This window comes from Lissotriton helveticus, chromosome 1_1, assembly GCF_964261635.1.
Source record: "Lissotriton helveticus chromosome 1_1, aLisHel1.1, whole genome shotgun sequence".
Classification (NCBI taxonomy): Eukaryota; Metazoa; Chordata; class Amphibia; order Caudata; family Salamandridae; genus Lissotriton; species Lissotriton helveticus.
In genome coordinates this window covers 152,818,130-152,840,075 of record NC_136057.1, presented here as the reverse complement: position 1 = coordinate 152,840,075, position 21,946 = coordinate 152,818,130, and the positions used below count along the sequence as shown (strand labels likewise).

The 21,946-nt window shown below is 48.1% G+C and overlaps 1 protein-coding gene across 1 annotated transcript in view; it reads left to right on the top strand.

The window, feature by feature from the left end:
* Window positions 1-21,946, top strand: part of LOC144775537 (uncharacterized) — a 116,352-nt gene that overhangs the window by 16,655 nt on the left and 77,751 nt on the right. The window lies entirely within an intron of this gene.

Sequence of the window (21,946 nt, the reverse complement as noted above, 5' to 3'; positions counted from 1 at the left end):
TGTCCATGCAGGGGAATTTCCCCCCATCTTGGGTTTGTTGTGGGTGTTGCCAGGCCGAAGCACCTGGCCTATTCACTGTGCAGGGCAGAGTCTTCAGCCGCCCAGCAGGAGCGGAGCCAGCATTGTCACTGGCAGGGGCAAGGCCATCAGTTGCCCGGCAGAAGGTGGGACAGGAAAGTCCCAGGCAGGCACAGAGTCATCAGTCGCCTGGCAGGGGGGCGGAGCCAGCATTGTATCAGGCAGGGCAGGCTATCAGGAGCTACTCTTCCCCTACTCTCAATGCAAATCCCACACTGACTCATTCAGACCTCTGGAGCCACCCAGCTCCTGTCACACGCACACCAGAACCAGCAGAGACCGGTAGACAGTTAGACAAGAAAATAGCTACTTTCTAAAAGTGCTATTTTCAACACAGAGTCCAAAAACCATCCACCCAAACGGATGCGTTATCAAACCCTGAGTTCAGGGATACCAAACTCGACATTGCACCATGCTCCCCGAGCCCGCTAGGATTATAGCATTAATAATCCTGGCAGCCCATTCTAACTGATGGAGAGCAGGTTACCTTACAATAGTGAAAAACGAATATGGCTGTAATTCACTATTAGGACATGCCAACCTTGTCAGGCTTGTCCTACCTTATGCTTACAATGCACCCTGCCCTTGGGCCTACCATAGGGGTGACTAACATGAAGTTAAATGTAAATGTAAATGTACAGGAATTTATATAGCGCAAATCACCGAGCGGTTTCTAAGCGCTTGCTTAGGGAACCCGTCCTGGTATTCCCCTGTGAGATAACTCCGGCAGGGTATCCGCAAGGTGAAAGCCAGGCATCCCGCCGCGAGGGGCCGTTGTGGAGATTAAGCAAGCTATTGCCCAGAGTCGCAGAGTGTGAACCCGTGAATCGAGTAGGCACCGGAGCGAGAATTGTCGAGTCCATGGACATTTTAGGACTCAAGACCCCGCCGAGCCGGGAATTGAACCCTGGTCCCGGGCTGACCTCTGCTTCCAGGTCTGCCTCCTCTAACCACTGAGCCACACTTCTCCACTAGTTAAGGGAAGGGTTAGGGACTGGCAAGTAGGTGTACTTGCGCAGTCTGCGTGACAGTACCAGACTGCACGTGGTCTAGCAATGGTAGACCTTCAGACATACTTTTACTAGGCCGCTCTTGTGGGTGGCACAACACGTGCTGCAGGCCCATTAGCAGCATTTGTATTTACAAGCCCTGGCACTCCTGGTGCACTCTACTAGGGACTGACAGTAAACCAAATAGGCCAAAGATGGAATTCAATCAATACAGCAATTTCACATAGGGAGCACTTGCACTGTGGCACTGATCAGCAGTGGCACAGTGCCCAAAGCAATATACCAGCAAAAACATCGTAAACAGAGGAGGCAAACAGAAAAAATGGAGGAGAGACTCATGCCAATGATGCCAGGTCTAACACGTGTCCCCTCCAGCTGAAATGTGGGGAGAACTACCCTTACCCTAGGGAGTCCTCATCACTAAGGCGGAAAAATCTGGACAGACCATCAGCATTGGCGTGATCTGTGCCAGGGCGGTGTTCCACCGTGAAATCCATCCCCTGTAGGGAAATGGACCACCTCAACAGCTTTGGATTCTCACCCCTCATCTGCATCAACCATCTGAGGGGCCTGTGGTCTGTCTGAACCCGGAAGTGAGTCCCAAACAGGTAGGGTCTTAGCTTCTTCAGCGCCCAGACCACAGCAAATGCTTCTCTCTCTATCGCACTCCACCTCTGTTCCCTGGGAAGTAACCTCCTACTGATGAAGGATACAGGTAAGTCTCGGCCCTCTTCATTTACCTGAGCTAGAACAGCCCCCACGCCATGCTCTGAAGCGTCCGTCTGGACAACAAATTCTTTAGAAAAGTCGGGTGCCTGGAGTATGGGTGCTGTGCACATTGCAGTTTTCAAGGTGTCAAAGGCCGTCTGACAGGCGTCAGTCCAGATCACAAGTCGTGGCTGCTTCCTGGAAGTCAGCAAAGTCAAGGGGTGCACAATGTTACCATAATCCTTGACGAACCTCCTGTAATAACCCGTGAGACCCAAGAAGGCTCTCACCTGAGTCTGGGTTTTGGGCGGTGCCCATGCCAGGATGGTATCAATCTTGGGTTGCAGGGGGGCCACCTTGCCGCTCCCTACTTGGTTCCCCAAGTACACCACTGAACCCTGCCCAATCTGGCACTTACTGGCTTTGATTGTGAGGCCTGCTCTGCGCAGGGCCAACAACACTTCCTGGAGGTGGTGCAAGTGTTCCTCCCAGCTGGCGCTGAACACTACGATGTCGTCCAGGTAGGCGGCACTGAAATCCTCCAGTCAAGACCTGGTTGACCAACCTCTGGAAGGTGGCAGGGGCATTCTTCATCCCAAAGGGCATAACCCGGAATTGGTAGTGCCCATCTGGTGTGGAGAATGCTGACCTCTCCTTTGCCCCATCAGTCAAGGCGATCTGCCAGTACCCAGACGTTAGATCAAACGTACTAAGGTACCGGGCAGCCCCTAACCGATCTATGAGCTCATCAGCTCTGGGGATGGGGTGCGCGTCAGTCTTTGTGACTGAATTGAGTCCTCGGTAATCCACACAGAACCGAAGTTCCGGTGAAGCACCAGGCGCTGCAGCCTTTGGGACCAAGACCACTGGGCTGGCCCAAGGACTGCTAGAGGACTCAACCACCCCTAAGGCAAACATTTTGGAGACCTCCTCCTTGATGTATGCTCTGGCCTTGTCAGTCACTCTGTAAGCCTTGTGCTTCACAGGAGTGCTGTCCCCGGTGTCCACATCATGGACACACCACTGAGTGACACCAGGAATCAAGGAAAACAGATCAGGGAATTGTCCCAACAATTGGCGACAATCCTGCTGCTGTTCAGGGGTCAGTGTGTCAGAGAGGACAACACCATCCACTGACCCATCTTGCTCTTTTGCAGACAGGAGGTCAGGAAGAGGCTCACTCTCCTCCTCCATTCCAGCATCTGTAGCTAGGAGCATGCCCACTTCGGACCTTTCTAAGTGGGGCTTTAAACGGTTGACATGCAGGACCCGCAAGGGGTTCCTGGGAGACTTCAAGTCCACCATGTAGGTGACATCGCTCTTTTTCTCCACAACCTCAAATGGTCCAGTCCACCTGTCCTTGAGCGCACAAGGTTCCACAGGGGACATGACCCAAACCTTCTGTCCAGGCTGAAGCTCTACAAGAGTGGCCTTCTGGTCGTACCACCGCTTCATCTCCTCCTGGCTGGCCTCCAGATTTGCCTGAGCAAGATCTCTGAAGCGCCTGGTCTGGTTCCTAAAGGCCAGCATGTAACTATATACATCCTGGGGAGGTTTCCTGGGAGATTGCTCCCAGCCTTCTTTGACCAGACTCAAAGGTCCTCTTACCGGGTGTCCATACAAAAGCTCAAAGGGGCTGAACCCTAGAGACTTTTGTGGCACCTCACGGTAAGCAAACAACAGGCATGGCAAGAGGACGTCCCATTTACGCCTCATTGGTTCTTCAAGACCCATAATCATGCCTTTAAGGGTACGGTTGAATCTTTCAACCAACCCATTACCTTGAGGGTGGTAAGGAGTGGTGAACTTGTAAGTCATCCCACACTCCTTCCACAAAGACTTCATATAGTTGGAAATGAAGTTGGTGCCCTGGTCTGACACCACCTCTCTGGGGAACCCCATTCTGGAGAAAACACCCATCAGTGCCCGTCCCACCACGGGGGCCGTCACTGTTCTGAGAGGGATGGCTTCCGGGTACCGTGTGGCATGGTCCACCAAGACCAGGATGAACCTGTTGCCTAGGGCTGTCTTGGGGTCCAGGGGCCCAACAATGTCAATCCCCACCCGGTCAAAGGGGGTACTGACCACGGGAAAAGGTTGGAGGGGAGCCTTCTGCTTCCGCCCGCTTTTCCCACTTGCCTGGCAAGTTTGACAGGTCTTGCAATGGATATCTGTATCCCTTCTCATCTGAGGCCAATAAAAATGGGTGACAAGCCTGTCATAGGTCTTGTCCTGCCCCAGATGTCCAGCTAAAGGAACGTCATGAGCCAAACCCAGTAGGAAGGCTCTGAAGCGCTGGGGTACCACCAGCACACGGGCTGACCCAGGCTCAGCAGCCTTAGGCTCGCTATACAGGAGGTCGTTCTCCCAGTAAACAAAATGTGACCCTGACTGATCACCTGAGGTTTGGGCTGAGGCCTGCTGCCTCATACCCACGAGAGAAGGGCACACTTTCTGTTCTGCACAGAATTCTTCCCTGGAGGGACCACCATCCTGCTGCCAGTGGGTCAGCTCGGGTAGGTCTCCCAGTTCAGCAACTTGTTCACCTGTGGGTTCCAGGGCATACCCCTCAAGGTCTGCCTCCTCCTGGACCACGGGAACTATGGGGGACGGTTTCCCGCGCCCCCTGCCTCTTCTCTTCACAGCTGGGTCCTGGGCCATACTTTCAGGCTCCAGAACCCCATCAACACCCTTACTTGCTGTCATGGATCGAGTGGTTGCACACACCCACTCTGGCACACCCAACATTTTCAAATGTGTCTCCCTCTCCACCTTAGCCCAAGGGGAGTCTTCTAAATCATTGCCCAGAAGACAATCAACAGGCATGGTGGGCCTTACAGCAACTTGAAGAGTACCTGAAACTCCCCCCCATTCAAAGGAAACTTGAGCTACCTCACACTCTCTCTGGGAGTTGTCAGCAGCTATCACAGGGTAGAATGCGTGGGGAACAACCTGCTCTCTGGACACCAAGTGACACTTGACAGCTGTCACACTCGCTCCGGTGTCTCTGAGAGCTTCCACTCTATGGCCATTAATGGTCACCCACTGCCTATATTTCTTAGTGTTACTAGGCAGAGGGGGTGGAGGGACCAATTCCATGTCTCCTAGAGAGACCAGGGACATCTCTGCGGGACCCTCCCCACCATGGGCAACCATCTCCTCCCCTCCCAGGGCTACACTCGCCAACTGACGGGGGGCGGCACGTGGTGGTGCACTGGGTGGTGCACTAGAGTTCTTCAAGGGACACCGGGGATCATAAAACCGGTGTCCCACCTGCTTACAAGCGAAGCAGGTCATTGGGCCCCTACGAACAGGTCTACCTGTCGGGGCCTTTGATTTCTTCTCTGGGGGAGGCTGGGAACCCTTCCCTTGGTTCCCTTGGGGATTACTTTGGGGCCCTTTCTGGAACTCCCTCTGTTTACCCTTGTCCCCCCCACTCTTCTGCTGGGGACTCTGCCCACCTTTGGCTGAGTCTCCCACTGGACCCTTGTGGACCCTGGTACTGACCCAGCGGTCCGCCTCTTCAGCAAGTTTTCTAGGGTTAGATATCTTGCTATCAATAAGGTGCTGGTGCAGCTCTGGAAAACAGTTATTAGACAAGTGCTCCCAAGCAAACAAATCATAAAGAGCATCATAACTTTCCACTTTGCTGCCCTTTACCCAACCATCCATGGCTCTGCAAAAATGTGACACATATTCCACCCACGTCGTACCAGGCAACTTCTTACATTCTCTAAAGGCCTGTCTGTACTTTTCTGGGGTTAGGCCATACCTTAACATTAAAGCATCTTTCATATGAGTATAAGACATCCTATCCTCAACAGGCATGTCTAACAGGGTATCTCTTCCCTCATTCACAAAGCGACCCCACAACCCCGCTCCCCAATCCTTCTCAGGGACCCGGTGGGCCAACAATGCTAACTCATATGCTTTAAACCATTGACCAATATCCTCATTCTTCTGAAAATCTTTGATCACATCTTTGGGAAAATAAAACCTACTTTCTGCAGGCACAGATGGGATGCTGCCACCAGAGGGATTCAATTCTAACTCTTTAGCTTTGAGCTCCAACTCCCTCATCCTGGTATCACGCTCAAAAGCTAACTTCTCTCTTTCAACTCTAACCTTTTGATCTCCAGATCAGCTTCTCTCCTGCCTCTTGCATTCTCTATTTCCAACTGCCCATTTATCTTAAGTTTTGCCATTTCCATGTTGTAAGCTCGCTCTTTCTCCCTTTCTTCTCTTTCTTCAGGAGAAAGACCTTTGGAGGAAACACTGCTGCCAGGAGGGGATGTGGGCCCATTCACTGGCACCTCCTCCTCCCCTTCCCCTGGCGGTACCACCACCGCATCAGAGGGATCTCTGGCCTCTACCCAGGCCTGCAATGCTTTGAGATATTCTGGTTTGTTTTTGCAGCTTGTGGTAGGAACTTTAAATTGCTTGCAAAAGGATTTCAGATCCTTTAACTGATAGTCGTTGATCTTACTCCTATCAAATTCCTCCTCAACAACAGGTGTAGTGCCTCCAGCATTACTCATGGTCAAAACTGGCAGTTTCAAAAATCAAGTTCCAGGAAAGCGGAGAACAAAAATAAAATCCTTCCAAATTATATTGTGGCTGCGCTATGGTCTGCTTTCACTATGTAGTGCACACTAATCACTGCACATGGGTCATAAATGCAAAGTTCAAATCCTCACCGCTGACCCACCAATGTTAGAAGCGGCTGTCTCTAGTTGGCAGAGGTATACACTTCTGACAAATAGGGACACACCTTTTCTAGTCAGGGCAAGGGGATCACACACTTAGATAACCCCTGCTCACCCCCTTGGTAGCTTGGCAAAGCAGACAGGCTTATCTCAGAGGCAGTGCGTTAAGCATTTATGACCACATACAGTAATAAAGTAAATACACTACAAATGGACACGACACAGTAGTATTATAAAAATAAGAATGTTTATATAAGGCTTAGCACAAGACCAAATAACGACAAAAATATACCACAATCTTAATAAATACTCTTGGAAGGAAAAATAATAGTTCAAGCGTAGTTTCTTCTTAGCACAAAGTCTTTAGTATCAAAAGCAGCTCTTCTTCTTTAAAACACAGTTCTTGGCAACAATGTAACCCACACGGGAGTCACACGACGTCGAGGCAAAGTTAGTCCAAAGGTTCGGCGTCGACCGCGAGGAGCTCTACGTCGAGCCCGGAGTCGCACAGACCCCCCACAACACAGTACCTTGGAAAAGTGAAGCACTCGATGATCAGCGGCGTCGAGATGTCCGGCGTCGCGTCTTCTGCGTCGATCGGGCCTCGGAGTCGGGGCGATCTGCAGCGGCGTCGACCGAAGTCAGGCGGGAGCAGCGCTCACGAGATGAAGCAGGATACGGCGTCGTCGATGTCGATGTTGCAAGAGTGAGCAGCGCTCACGGCGTCGAGAGGGCTCGAAGTCGATGCGATCAGCAGCGGTGCAGACACGAGGTCACTTGGAGCTGGAGCCGAACTCACTACTCACTGGCGTTGTTGCTGGCGTCGATCGGGCCCGGCGGCCGGCGTCGAGGAAGCGGGACACTGAAGCCGTTACTCACGATGTCGCGCTGGATTCGGCGGCGTCCGGCGGCGTCGAGATTGCTGGATTCTTTCAGAGGTGCTGGATTCACAAGTTCCAGCAAACAGCACTTTAAGCAGATGAAGTCCTTTAGCCCTGTGACTTCAACAGGAGACTGGCACTCTTCCAGCCCTTGGAGGGGTCCTTCTCTTATATCCCTTTTTGGCTTTGATCCCTTTGTCCATGCAGGGGAATTTCCCCCCATCTTGGGTTTGTTGTGGGTGTTGCCAGGCCGAAGCACCTGGCCTATTCACTGTGCAGGGCAGAGTCTTCAGCGGCCCAGCAGGAGCGGAGCCAGCATTGTCACTGGCAGGGGCAGGGCCATCAGTTGCCCGGCAGGAGGTGGGCAAGGAAAGTTCCAGGCAGGCACAGAGTCATCAGTCGCCTGGCAGGGGGGCGGAGCCAGCATTGTATCAGGAAGGGCAGGCTATCAGGAGCTACTCTTCCCCTACTCTCAATGCAAATGCCCCACTCATCCCACACTGACTCATTCAGACCTCTGGAGCCACCCAGCTCCTGTCACACGCACGCCAGAACCAGCAGAGACCGGTAGACAGTTAGACAAGAAAATAGCTACTTTCTAAAAGTGCTATTTTCAAACACAGAGTCCAAAAACCATCCACCCAAACGGATGCGTTATCAAACCCTGAGTTCAGGGATACCAAACTCGACATTGCACCATGCTCCCCGAGCCCGCTAGGATTATAGCATTAATAATCCTGGCAGCCCATTCTAACTGATGGAGAGCAGGTTACCTTACAATAGTGAAAAACGAATATGGCTGTAATTCACTATTAGGACATGCCAACCTTGTCAGGCTTGTCCTACCTTATGCTTACAATGCACCCTGCCCTTGGGCCTACCATAGGGGTGACTAACATGAAGTTAAGGGAAGGGTTAGGGACTGGCAAGTAGGTGTACTTGCGCAGTCTGCGTGACAGTACCAGACTGCACGTGGTCTAGCAATGGTAGACCTTCAGACATACTTTTACTAGGCCGCTCTTGTGGGTGGCACAACACGTGCTGCAGGCCCACTAGCAGCATTTGTATTTACAAGCCCTGGCACTCCTGGTGCACTCTACTAGGGACTGACAGTAAACCAAATAGGCCAAAGATGGAATTCAATCAATACAGCAATTTCACATAGGGAGCACTTGCACTGTGGCACTGATCAGCAGTGGCACAGTGCCCAAAGCAATATACCAGCAAAAACATCGTAAACAGAGGAGGCAAACAGAAAAAATGGAGGAGAGACTCATGCCAATGATGCCAGGTCTAACACTGCTCATATAGGGACACCCTCATACATATAACCAAGCAACCTTCCCTCAGGACTGTAGGGCCTTCCATAGGAGTGACTTATAGGTTCTAAGTGTAGTGACCTCAGATATAAGGAAACCTATATCTGTCATAAGAGGTGGAAACACCACCTCACACAGACTGAAATAGCAGGCCTTTAGTCTGAGTTTATGTGGACTCTCATGGGTAGCACAGTACATGTGGAGAAGTGTTGCTCAATGGTTAGAGCGGCAGACCCTGATGCAGAGGTCAGGCCCGGGACCAGGGTTCAATTCCCGCCTCGGCGGGTCTTGGGCTCAATTTCCCCGGACCTGATCATTCTCGCCTCGGTGCCTATTCTAATCATGGGTCCCACTCTGCAACTCTGGGCAATAGCTTGCTTAATCTCCACAAGAGCACTGGGATGCCTGGCTTCACCTTGGGGGTGCCCAGGAGTGGACTTTTCACAGGGAAAAGACAGGAAGGGTTCCACAGCGGTATGAGTACAGCACCAGGACGCCCCGTTGCTGGGGCAGCAGTGCGCTTTACAAGTACAAATTCATTTCATTTCATTTCATGTTGCTGCCCATGGGAGACCCGTGGTGTAGCAATGAACAATGCCCTGGGTACCTTAGTACCCTATACCAGGGACTTTTTAGGGTACACCAATAGCCAATTGTGGAGGTACTAAAGTACTTATCAAAGTCATTTTGGGAGAGAGCACAAATACTGATGTTCTGACTACAGTCAAAAGACACTGACACCAGACAAAAAGTGGGGATAACCATGAAAGTAGATCCTACTTTCCTACAGGGTGTGAGTTGTTTTGTGGACTGTGAGTGGTTGTGTGAGTGGCTGTATGGGTTGTGTGAGTAGGTCTGTGAGTGAGTGGATGAGCAGTAATTTTCCCCCTAGGAATAGAGTCCAGATGCACAAAATGGCAGCTGCAACTTTCCTCTCAGGTTGCAGACCGCTAATCTTGGCATTGCGATTGGCACGTGGCTCTGTGGATCAGTCACTGTGGATTAGCGGTGGAACCGTGTTTCTAGATATACATCAATATTTTTACCTTATTAACTCCAAAACTACTGAACAGATTTGTATCAAATTACAAAAAGCACTCTTTCTGGACCAAGATCTAGCTTTCTGCCAAATTTGGTGTAATTCAGTTCAGCGGTTCGGGCTGTAGTAGTTTCTAGAATCCCTATGGGTAATTTCATGGGAAAATGCGTTTTGGACCCTCTCTTTTTCTCGGCCCCCATATGATGGATCACCCTGTAACTCTCCAGACAGCAACTGAAGTGACTTCAAACTAGTTTTGAAAATGTTATGAAGATTCAAAACACAGCATTAAAGTTATTAGTAAAACCAAAAACGCTCTTCCTATGGAAACTAGGTCCTAACTTTAACTATCTACTTCCAACTGCCAGTAGGTAATACATATATATAATAAATTAACCTAGGCCAATCAATATGACCTAGGTTAATAAACCTAGGCCATATGGCTGCATCTATATTTTTGCCAAGAAATTCTATAGCTTAAGAGCTAAGGATAAATTTAGCGTGACCCGTCAAGTGGGGGCAAAGAAAAAGGGTGGGGGTATTAAAAAATGTGCGTTTCCCATAGTGGTTTTAGATATGTCTACAGCCCAAACAGTTGAACAGAATTAAACCAAACTTGACAGAAAGGTAGCTCTTGGTCCAAAAAGAGCACTTTTTTGTGATTTTGTGTAAATCCATTCAGTAGTTTTGGAGGTATTAAAGAAAAAGTACATTTGTATATCTAGGGACGCAAATCCTCAGCAGAACTGACATCTCATGCTTAGATTTGATTGGCTGCCAGCATTTCAAACAGGAAGTGTTGGCAGCCATCTTGGGACTCAGACTCGTCCAAGTCCCAAGAAAAGGCAAAACAAAATAGAAGTGAACAGGATAGAAATACCCTGAGCCCATAGGCTTGGTGGTTGGGTCCGACAAGGACACTGCCGGGGCAAAACATGTTTTTTTCCCCAAATTTACAACTATTTCGCAGCAGATCTGCAGCAAAATAAAAAATAAAATAAAAAAACAAGCATGGTTTCCCGCGCTTGTTTTCTACTTTGCCCCCCTGGGTTGGCCAGGCCCCGGGGGAACAATAGAAGACGGACTCACAGCATCTAAAAAAGTTGCATGTAGCTGCTCCAACTTGAACTTTCCATTGTCATGCTAAAGAGGGAATATTCTGGAGGACCACAGCATGAATATAGTCATTGGTGACTAAAAATGAACGCCATGACCGGCAAACGATGGTCACCCGAGTTCCAAAGGCCCGGCCTGGATGTCCTGGGCTCTGGTCATCACTTAGCGAGGGTGTGTCCTCTGCGAGGTGCTTTTGTTCTAGGGGTTGTGGGTGTGTGTGTGGGTGTGTGAATAAGTAAGTAATACGCAGGCATCAGATGCAGCAAACAAAAGCCCTCCTGCTGTCAGGCCACGACTCGGGGGCACAAACGCACCACACGCCCTGCAACCTGTTGCAGAAGGCACTGATGCACCTGAAAAGCACCGGAGCAGCAGCGCTCTCAGCACTGATTGGAACTATTGGGCTATTTTTCCTGATTCGTAGTTTCATAATACAATGTGCCAGCTTCATCTGTCTGTGCTTCCCAGCAAACTACAATATGCTTTTGTGAGGTTTTTGGATGTTTTTTGTTGTTTCTAATTTAATGTACCTACCACGTTCTGCAGGGTTTTTATTTCACCACCTCTTTGAAATGGCAATCAATGTAGTTGCTGGGACATTTCTAAAACTGTGGCATTAAGTTTTGAATCTTGTAGTGGGGATGTTGGGTGTATTATTGCCCCACATCAGTACTTCTTTTTCTTTTTGCTAGTAAATCTCTAGGCAGGGCTCATATTTTTGCAAGTGTGGTGGGTGTTTGTGAACTTGCACGACAGAGGCAGGAAGAGGTTTTGTGTTTGATTTTACCAGCAGCTTCTTGTCTGCTCTTCACAAACTTTGAGACAGATTTTTACAATGAAATGCAGCTCTTTTTCATTGTGTTCATGATTTACTCTAAGCTTGGCTGGGAGTTCATTTAGGCTTGCTTTTTGTTTTAATGTAGGGTGTGCACATTACACAAAAACGCAAATAGTACTCTATAAAGATATTGGTATGTTCTTTTTTAGGCTGACTTTGAAGAGAGGATTGGATTTTAACTATGAACAAGAGAGTGAGATATTTAGAAGAAGTCACCATACTTTACGGAATGGTACACCTTCTATTAACAAATGTACTCCACATTATCTGTGGCATCCATCTGTTGTACTCCTGTACAACCGCTCTTTCTACCACTCGCTACCATGCAGCACTGCTTTTGTGGTGTTTAGTGTAAAATGCCACCCTGCTGCCAACTGATTCCAGAAAACTATCCCTTTTCTTTAAGAACCTGTGCCAATCTCGGGGTTCATGTTGTCAAATGGAACGCATTCTTGATAGATTTGTACAGTGGCTTGTTGACTGCACAATCAGCACCACCCCAAAACTCCTAAAGAAACTGCAGAACATCCAGAACGCCTCTGCCAGACTCATCCTGAACCTCCCCCGCCGCAGCCATATCACCGGCCACCTAAGAGACCTCCACTGGCACCGGATCAACAAAAGAATCATCTTCAAGTTTCTCACGCATGCCTACAAAGCCCTCCACAACGTCGAACTTGCATAACTCAACCACTGCCTCTCCTTCTACGCACCCACCAAACATCTCTGCCCAACTGGCCCTGGCCACCATCCCACAAATCTGCAGGACCGCGGCTAGAGGAAGATCCTTGTCCTACCTCGCTGCAAAGGTCTGGATCTCCCTGCTGCTGCACCTCAGGCAATCACCATCACTGCCACAATTCAGGAAGAACCTCAAGACCTGGCTCTTTGAAGCACAGATTCGTCCTCACACCAAACCCCTCCCCCAGCGCCTTGAGACCCTAACGGGTGAGAAGTCAGGCTTTACAAGAAACCTGATTGAATGATTGATTGACCACCTGGCCCTTTAACACGTTTTCGCGTGACAGGTAAATGTCATCGATATTATAGTTTCAATACAGGAAATATGGAAGTGAATATAGGAGCAGGCCGTGACAGGCTAGGTCAAATTCAAGTGAGTGCACGTGGAACAGGTTTGCTTTTTACCTAACATGAAGTTTGTGCACTTACTTAACTGACCTCATTGTGTCTGTAATGCAAAGAGTGATTGCATAGTGTTGTAGGACTCCGCTTGGTCCCTCCCTTAGAATAGTGATTCCGTTGTTTGGTATTAGTTTATTTTAAAAACGTAATTAATACTCTGCCGAAACTTTGACACACATGTAACATACATCTAGGATCGGCCGGCAAATAAAAAAGTAAGGAAATGACATCTGCGTCATTCTGCTGGCATGCCCATGAATTCTGATGAATGCACATGCCAGTAGAGTGAGAAGACCATCCCATATTTTTTTATTTTGGTGACATTGTTATGTTATGTTATGTTACACAGTCTTGTAAAGCGCTCAGCTGCCGCAGCAAAGGGGCGTCCCGGCGGTGAATCCAGCTTAAAGAAGGAGGTAGGGAGTCAGCAGGGAGGCATACAAAAAGGGATTAGATCAAGGGGAATAAATATGTTTTGATAGCTTTCCTGAACTCTAGTAGACCTTCCACTTCACGAATGTGGGCTGGTAACGCATTCCAAAGTTTTGCTGCTAAGAAGCGGAATGAACGTCCGCGCGCTCGGCTTCGATTGATCCGGGGTACTTTGACCAGGTTTTGACCAGCCGAGCGTAAAGCACGGGTAGGAACATACATGTTCAGCAGAGTACCAAGCATTTTGGGGGTGTCAAGTCTTAAGATTTCAAATGAAATGCATAAGGTCTTAAACTGTATCCGCTGAACTACCGGGAGCCAATGAAGTGTCCGGATGGTAGCAGAGATGGGGCTGAACCGGGGCAGGCCTATTAAGGCTCGAGCCGCCGCATTTTGAATGCGTTGCATTCGGGCAATTTCTGCTTGGTTAGCACCTAGCAGCAGAGAACAAGCATAGTCCAGTCTGGACAAAACCGTAGACTGGACAATAAGCTGTCTTGTGGCAGGATCAAAATTTTTTAGAGCTTGTTTCAAGCTGCGTATTATGCCAAAACACGTGGCAGCAACCTTTTCGTATGGGTGGAGAAGCAGAGAGCTGAGTCTAGCCAGACCCCCAGGTTTTTCACTTCCGTCTTAGGCGTAGGGACTTTACCCAAAATAGTTGGCCACCAATGATCTCCCTATAGGTTAGTGTTCTTTCAGACCAATAAAACCTCTGGTTTGGCGGCATTCAACTGTAGACAGTTAGATGTCATCCATTCTGCCATAGCAGCCAAGCCAGCCTTAAATCTGTCTGGGTCTGGGGTAGTACCATCCGTAAGGGCCACCAATAGCTGCGTGTCGTCAGCGTATGAGATGATGTTAAGGTCCCATATTTTGGCGACCGCAGCTAGTGGCTGGACGTAAAGGTTGAACAGGGTGGGGCTCAATGCCGAGCCCTGAGGGACACCCTGTTCGATAGCATGTGGGTAGAAACACGAAATGACCTCTCGGTCAGGAAGGATCTGAACCAGGCAAGAGTCATCTCCGTGATACCTGCTTCTTCAAGCCGGTGGAGCAGAATCTGATGGGAGACGGTGTCAAAGGCGGCACTCAGATCCAGTAGGATCAGTGCCGCCATTTGACCGTGATCAAGAGTGGATTGAAGGTGCTCAGTCATAGCCAGGAGGGCCGTCTCTGTACTATGACTGGCACGGAACCCATGTTGCGTTTCGTCCAGAATGTTATTGACATTCAATACGTTAGTGATGATTGAATTAACATGGGACTCAGCGATCTTTGCCACCCAGGGAAGCAGGGAGATAGGTCTGAAGTTTTCCGGCTTCAGAGGGTCTAAAGTAGGTTTTTCTCAGTATAGGAGAGACCCATGCCTGTTTCCATTTAGCTGGAACAGTAGCAGATGAAAAGGAGGCATTAATAAGACTGTGCAGCGGGGCCAGGCAGTACAGAGAGGAGTCTCTAAACTGGGCGGGCTTAAGAGGGTCAGCCGGAGAGCCAGACTTAATGTGCCTAGTTAATTTGTTAAAATCTTCCCAAGAGATTTCAGGAATGACCGACAGTTGAGAGGCAGGGCTAAGCCTCGTGGGGGGAGTGGAGCTAGACATATAAAAAGGGGCGAAAGATTGATATATGCCACGAATTTTCTCCACAAAAAAGAAGCCAGTTCCTCACATTGAGCTACAGACGTAGGAATAATTTTAGGAGATTTTTTGGTGTTCAGCTCTTTAAGAATTTTAAAGATGACTTTAGCGGGGTTAGAGCTCATTTTTATTTCGGAAGCATAGTACTCCACCCGTGTCCTGCATATCGCTCTGTGATGTGCTTTAAGCTCCGTTAAATAGCGTTTTTTTTCCCAGAGGAATAGTCTTTCCTCCATTCACATTCGTGCCTTTTGCAGGTCTTCTTCCGAACCGCCAAGGTGTCATTGTACCAGGGATTGGTCTCCTTAGTACGCCCTCTGACCCAGGTAGCTGGTATGAGTGTATCAAGTGCCCGGGTAAGCCATGCACAGAAGGAGTCATATCCTGTCTCAACGTTATTATATGGGCCTAAAGGGTCGGATCCCAACAGGGCGTGAAAGGCTTCTAACCGGAACTTTCGCCAATGTCTTTTAAGAATAGAACGTTGAGTTTTACCAGGAGTAGATATAGGAATACCAAAGGTCGTATCAACTAAAAAATGGTCGGACCAGGCTATTGGAGTGGGAGTGGTAGTCAATATTGGTAAAAATCGGATACAGCACATGACCTCCTATATGAGTGGGACTCTTAATTATTTGAAGGAGCTGAAAGGCAGCCAAATCAGCCCTCAGGGTGCGAATGGTCGAGTCGTGCTCCAGCTCGAAGTGGAGATTAAGATCACCCAATACGCTAAAATTGGCTGACCCCACAGCGAACGCTTCTACTAAAGTAGGGCATTATTAAATCCAGAAGAGCATTATTAAATCCGGAGGCGGATTCAGGGGGCCTGTATATAAGCAATCCTGAAAAGGTGAAATGTGTGTTTACGGAGATGCTAAAATGTGCACATTCCCCCCCATTGCACAGTGTCCTGCTTCTGCACAGCAGTGCCAAAAGAAATTGGGAAAGCCATAGGTCCCAAAGCTGGGACCTGTCGGCTTTGCCAATGCTTGTTTCTCTTGCACCTGGTAGAGCACAACGCGCCCAGCACGAAGCTCAACTTGTATCAGGTAAAGAGACCACCCCGCATGCTCTCGGCGAGTGATTAGAGCCGCTTCACCCTCAGAACTACCAACTCTACATAGGAGAGGATTACTCCCCTTTGCATCACAGACTTCAAAACGCTTCCTGACACCCTTTTCCGAATCAAGGGCAAGTACGATTCAGCTATAGATCGAATCCGGCATGCATTTCAGTGATACAATTCCTAAGTAGGGTAAAGCCACAGCGAAGTCTAACAAATTGCCACACGTGGTCGCCTTGGACAAACTATCTGAGAATCTCATTCCCGATCACGCCTACTCTGCGCTAGAGCCATCCACTAGAGGGTTAACAGGAAGAAGTCACTGTTGACCAAGTCACATGCATAGAGTTTCTGGGGTTTCAGATCAACTTGGTGATGACACAATTGTGACTATCACCTCAGAAAGTGAAAACAGTGAAAAAGGATTGAAAGCGACTCTGACCGGAGACAGGGTGTCTGTGGAAGATTTGGTCAGGATTATGGGATTATTGGCATCATCCATCAAAGCCGCATTCATGGGCCCTCCACACTACAGAGTCCTCCGCACACTCAAAATCCACCACCTACAGAAGGCAGTTTCATATTCAGAACAAGTCCAAATAACTCCAGAAAGCAGAGCAGAATTGTCATCCAAGAAACAATTCTCATTGTAATACATTGAAACTCAGATAAGATAATGGGGTCAGTTGTTGACTGCCTTTCAGAAGAATTGTTAAACCTGTTTCATCTGATACATTGATTAGATGGCAGCAGATTCAGGGCCTATTTGGTCAGAGGGTCGGTGGCTTCCAAAACCTTTCTGTTAGGCACCAGATTCAAAGACAAAATGAAAGCCACAGACTGGTCGTCAGATTCCACCTTTAAGTCTTTCCATAGTAAACTGATAACGTCTTGTTTTAGTAGTGACGGAGAAGCTTTAAACAAGTCTAATCCCATGCCTCTGGTCTTGGCATAAAGTAACTTTTTTCTATTTATCTCATCTAGAATTTTCAGTTTGATTAAGGACTTGGAGGCGAAGATGATCCCACCCTGAGGAACTGTAATATTGATGATCTTTTTCTCACTTACCTCAATTCTTCCCCCATATAATCCCTTAAAGACTTATTTTTTGATGAGTATTTATACATTCAATTACAGTGATGGACATTACGGTGGTGTTCCTTCTGCTTTTTTTTCTAGGTTCAGAGCTGAAGAAGGAATAAAAGCTCCTTTATGACAAGAGTCAACAAGGATGGCTCTGTCATTGCGGCTATTGGGGCTGATGGTTCGGACATAGACTTCATTGGTGATGTCGGCGTTTACAGAGATGTTGCCCTGGTCACGTTTTTAACTCTTCTTCTGTGGTGGACTCGGTTGCAGGTGGATGTTCACAGACACGAGAAGTTCACATTTGTGTTTCAGTCCTAACTGGCACAGAAAGAGGCAGTAAAATGGTGCCTGGACTGTTTATGGCACAAGAATTGTGGTGATTGGTATCTGGAACAAGGACTTATTTATAGGACATGGGAAATGTAGTTTAGGTGTTTGTTTGGTATGTTCAATTTGATTGGCTGTTGTGAAAAATAAACAAATGAAGAAAGAGTAGCATAATCCTCACCTTCCTAATAGAATTGAAAATTTCAGGCTCAGTAGCTAGAAATTGTTTAAGTGATTAACTGCACCTTTCCCATAGGCAGGAGACTCCTGATTTTTCAAGCCTAAAAGTGCTTTATAGTCTCCTGCCTAAAGTTGTATGTGCTTCAGCTTAAATCCCCTGTTTTTTTAAATTAATTCCATAATCTCCCTCCTTTTCTCACGCTGTTCTAATGAACAACTAGAGCACTGAGATTCCTATATTTGACAAAGTAGTGGCATACCTGAAGCCATCTTGATGCAATTCAAGCTGTAAATTTAAAGCATTTCCTTTAGAAGTAAACAAAATGACAGGTTTGTTTAGTCATAGAAAATGTGGTGAGTGCTCTACAAAGCTAAAATGGGGACACATTTGCACGAGTTCCTAAATATCTTTCCCATGCATGTCTGTAAAACATTCTGACGTTCAGACTGAAGCATGTACTTTCAACCCCAGCAGCGGTCTGTCAGTTAATTCTATGCCAGGACTCGGGAGCTCAGATTTTGCTTCTATTACTGCACAATTAATAGAAGCCAATGAACAGTATACATACACAAAAACTACATTTCCCATAACACTCTGTATCTCCACACTTGAACTGCTAAATATTGGTCTGGTAGGGGTAGTGCCCCTGACCGATTGGGTGTATATTTTCTGTGCATAGAGGAGTATCTAGCATATAGCTGGGTCTGAACTGAGGTGGCGAAGTGAGCTAAAGAATAATGATGGATTCAACCGAGATTTGTGAATATCTGACAAGTTTCAGCGCTTCTTCCATCATCTCCTTGTGTTTGCTTTGTACGCCCTAGGTTGGCAGGGTATGCCCAGACGTGGATCTCTTGCTCACTTTCCACTGGATTCAAGCTAGCCTGGTTGATGAAGGATGTTACCCCAAAACCGGTCCCAGGATGTTGGTTTCCGGTTCAGGGAAGACCTGGCTTGGCAGTTCGGGCTGGACTCTCCCATGAGGCACAGGGTCAAGACTGATTTGCATATAGCTGGGTCTGAACTGAGGTGGCGAAGTGAGCTAAAGCATGATGATGGATTCAACCCAGATCTGTGACTGGGGGTGAGCGTCTGAAATGTTTCAGCGCTTCGTCCATCATCTCCTTGTGTTTACAGGTATCGCACATCAGTTGGTTTTTGGTGAATACCCATTTTCATCTGCGGACTCTGCCAGCTCAGTTTGGTTTTCCAGTTTTAGAACGGTCTCAGAGACAAATCGGTTTGTACCTTAGTGGATACTCAGTCCAAAAATGAATGATCATTTTGGTAGCAGTTGAGTGCTTCAAATGCTTCACAAAGCCTGGCCCCCAAGTTACCATAGCTTTATTCATTTACTCAGAGGTAGTTGCCACCTTAGAAATGCTAAATTATATATAATTGGGGTGGTAGTTGAGGAACATTAAGGCTGAGAGTTTCCTTTTCCACCAATTTTCATAATTTTACTGAAACTTAAAAATACTTTAAAACATCATAGTGTGACAAATGACAATCCAGCTAGAAGTATTAAAATGTTCCAAATCAACACCTAATCTCAGCCCTGCAGTTTGCTTTCATGGTCACAATTGGTGACAGCCACCAGAAATAATCAGTAGATATGATGTTGTAATCATTGTAGATCTTGTTCAATAAATGTTCCTTAGTAACTCCTAAATGTTTATGTATGACTGGTGCCCCAGGAACCCCTTGTCCTAATTCGAAACACCCCCAACTCCAAAATGAAAATGCCCCTACATTATTCTAACAAAACGTTTATTGAATTTTTACTACCAGCATTGCTTATCTGTACAACAATCTGTACAACAATCTAATATTCTTTCATAATTCACAATCTGTACAACAATCTATTACTCTTTCGTAATTCACAACAAAATATTGACCATGTACTTTGCCATACATGTCTTGCTATATGTTGTGCTTTAACTCTTTACGCGAGTAATCCCATTAAACAACTTTACAGACAGAAAAGAAACAAGGTAAACACCAAGTGCATACAACACAATTTCTCTCCATCAAGCCCAGAAAACAGAAGTTAAGAGTGGATCAGCAGACGGTATGGCACAGAGTGGAGGGTCTCTTATAGGGCTCGAACACAAGGGCCCCATATCCAGCTGTGCAGGAAAAAGACCTCTACCCAGTCAATTAAAAGCTCCCACTAACTGTTTACCCTCAACCTAGTGATGGGTCGTGGCCGTCTTCCACTGTGGATGATGGAACACTTTGGATGGGATGTGAGTCCAGTGGGCAGGAAAGCTACCAGGACTGAGTGGCCGCAGACCATGGAGGCAGGGTGGTAGGGGGCACAATGTGATGAGGTATAGTCTACCAAGCCTTCTGGCGTGGGGGTGTACACGCGGGGGTCCATGAGCCCTAGTGTCTCCTGAGCCACTGATGGGTATTCACTTGGGGCGACCTGGTCCCCATCACTGCAATGGATTGAGTGGACCGAGCCTGAGTGGTGACATGGTAAATCTGATTCCAGATGGATGACAGTAAGTGGGCAGGCATCCTGGGCCATCACAAGATGACCAATGACCCTGTGATTGAGTCTGGCTGGCGTCTTCCTACCTTGTCCTGGGGGTGCTGGCTCCAGTGGCTTGGCCCTGGGTACTTTTTTCTAGATGAGAGAAAGGAGGCGGGGGTGGTTGTTGACCTCATAGTTTGATTACTTGTATTAAGTTGGTCCTCATAATAGACCCACAGTTCCTGCCGGGGTTTGGGGGGTTATCTTACTATACACCCTGTCCACCACTCTTCATTGCCCCTACGTCTGTCTCAATCTAGGTCTTGTGCACCCTGTAATTTCAGCAGATCTCTGTGCTACTGTGAAATACACTGCAGAGAGCTGAACCATCTGTCTCTGGCTTTGGAAACACGTGAGAGGTGAGCACGTCTGATGTGTGTCAGCTGGAAGAAAGAGAGCTAAGAAGCTAACATTAAAAGAAACCTAACCTATGGTCCCTAATGTCAGGCCCTCAGTTCATTCATGCATCAACCATGAACACGTTAACACGTCAAGGCCTGTGGTGTGTGTCACACGGTCCATTGTAACACATGCAAACATCTCTTCTCTCCTCTTTGTCTCTCTCTGTTCTTCTCCTTCCATCTATGCTTCACCCTCTCTCTTCCCCCCTCAGTGCACACTCGCTGTTTCTCACCTCCCCTCTTGCACACTCTCTCATGCCACCTCTATATAATTCTCTCTCCTCTCTCTTTGCCTCTCTGTCTCTCTTGCCATGGTCTCTCTTTACTCTCCCCTCTTTCCACCACTATAGCTCTCTCTGTCTGTCTCTCCAGGCTGTGTTTTTCTGCGTTCCTACTCGAACTCTTTTTCTTTATTTCTCTCCAGCTCATCCCCCCCCCCTCTCTCTCTCTCATTCTCTCTCCAGCTCTCTCTGCCCGCCTCCCTTCCTTCCTCCTCTTCCTCTCTCTTCCCCTCCTTGTCTGTCTCTCTTCTTTCTTTCCTCCTCTCTCTCTCTCTCTCTCTTCAGCTCCCTTGGTATGTCACCCTTCTTCCCCCCTCTCTCTCACTCCCCCCTCTCTCATTCCCCCTCTCTCTCTGTCTCTCTCTCTCTCTCTCCGTCTCTCTCTCTCTCTCTCTCTCTCTCTCTCTCTCTCTCTCTCTCTCAGTCTCTCTCTCTCTCTCTCTCTCTCTCTCTCTCAGTCTCTCTCTCTGTCTTTCTCACTGTCTCTCTCTCTCTCTGCCTCAGTCTCTCTCTGTCTCTCTCTCTCTCTCTCTCTGTCTCCCTCTCTTTCAGCCTCTCTCTCTGTCTCTCTCTCTCTCAGCCTCCCTTTCTCTCTCAGCCTCTCTTTCTCTCTCTCGCTGTCTCTCTCGCTCTCCCTCTCTCTCGCTCTCCCTCTCTCTCGCTGTCTCTCTCGCTCTCCCTGTCTCTCTCTCTCTCTCTCTCTCTCTCTCTCTCTCGCTCTCTCTCTCTCTCTCTCTCATATCACGCTCTGTTGCTCTCTCTCAGTCTCTCTCTCTCTCTGTCTCTCTCTCTCTCCCTGTCTCTGTCTCTCTCTCTCTCTCTCTCTCTCTCTCTCTCTCTCTCTGTCTCAGTCTCTCTCTCTCTCTCTCTCTCTCTGTCTCAGTCTCTCTCTCTCTGTCTCTCTCTCTCTCCCTGTCTCTGTCTCTCTCTGTCTCTCTCTCTCTCTCTCTCTCTCAGTCTCTCTCTCTCTCTCTCTCTCTTCTCTCTCTCTGTCTCAGTCTCTCTCTCTCTGTCTCTCTCCCTCTCTCTCTCTCTCCTCTCTCCCTCTCTCCCCCTCTCTCTCCTCATCTCTCCCCTCTCTCTCCTCATCTCTTCCCCCCTCTTCTCTCTCTCTCTCTCTCTCTCTCTCTCTCTCTCTGTCTCAGTCTCTCT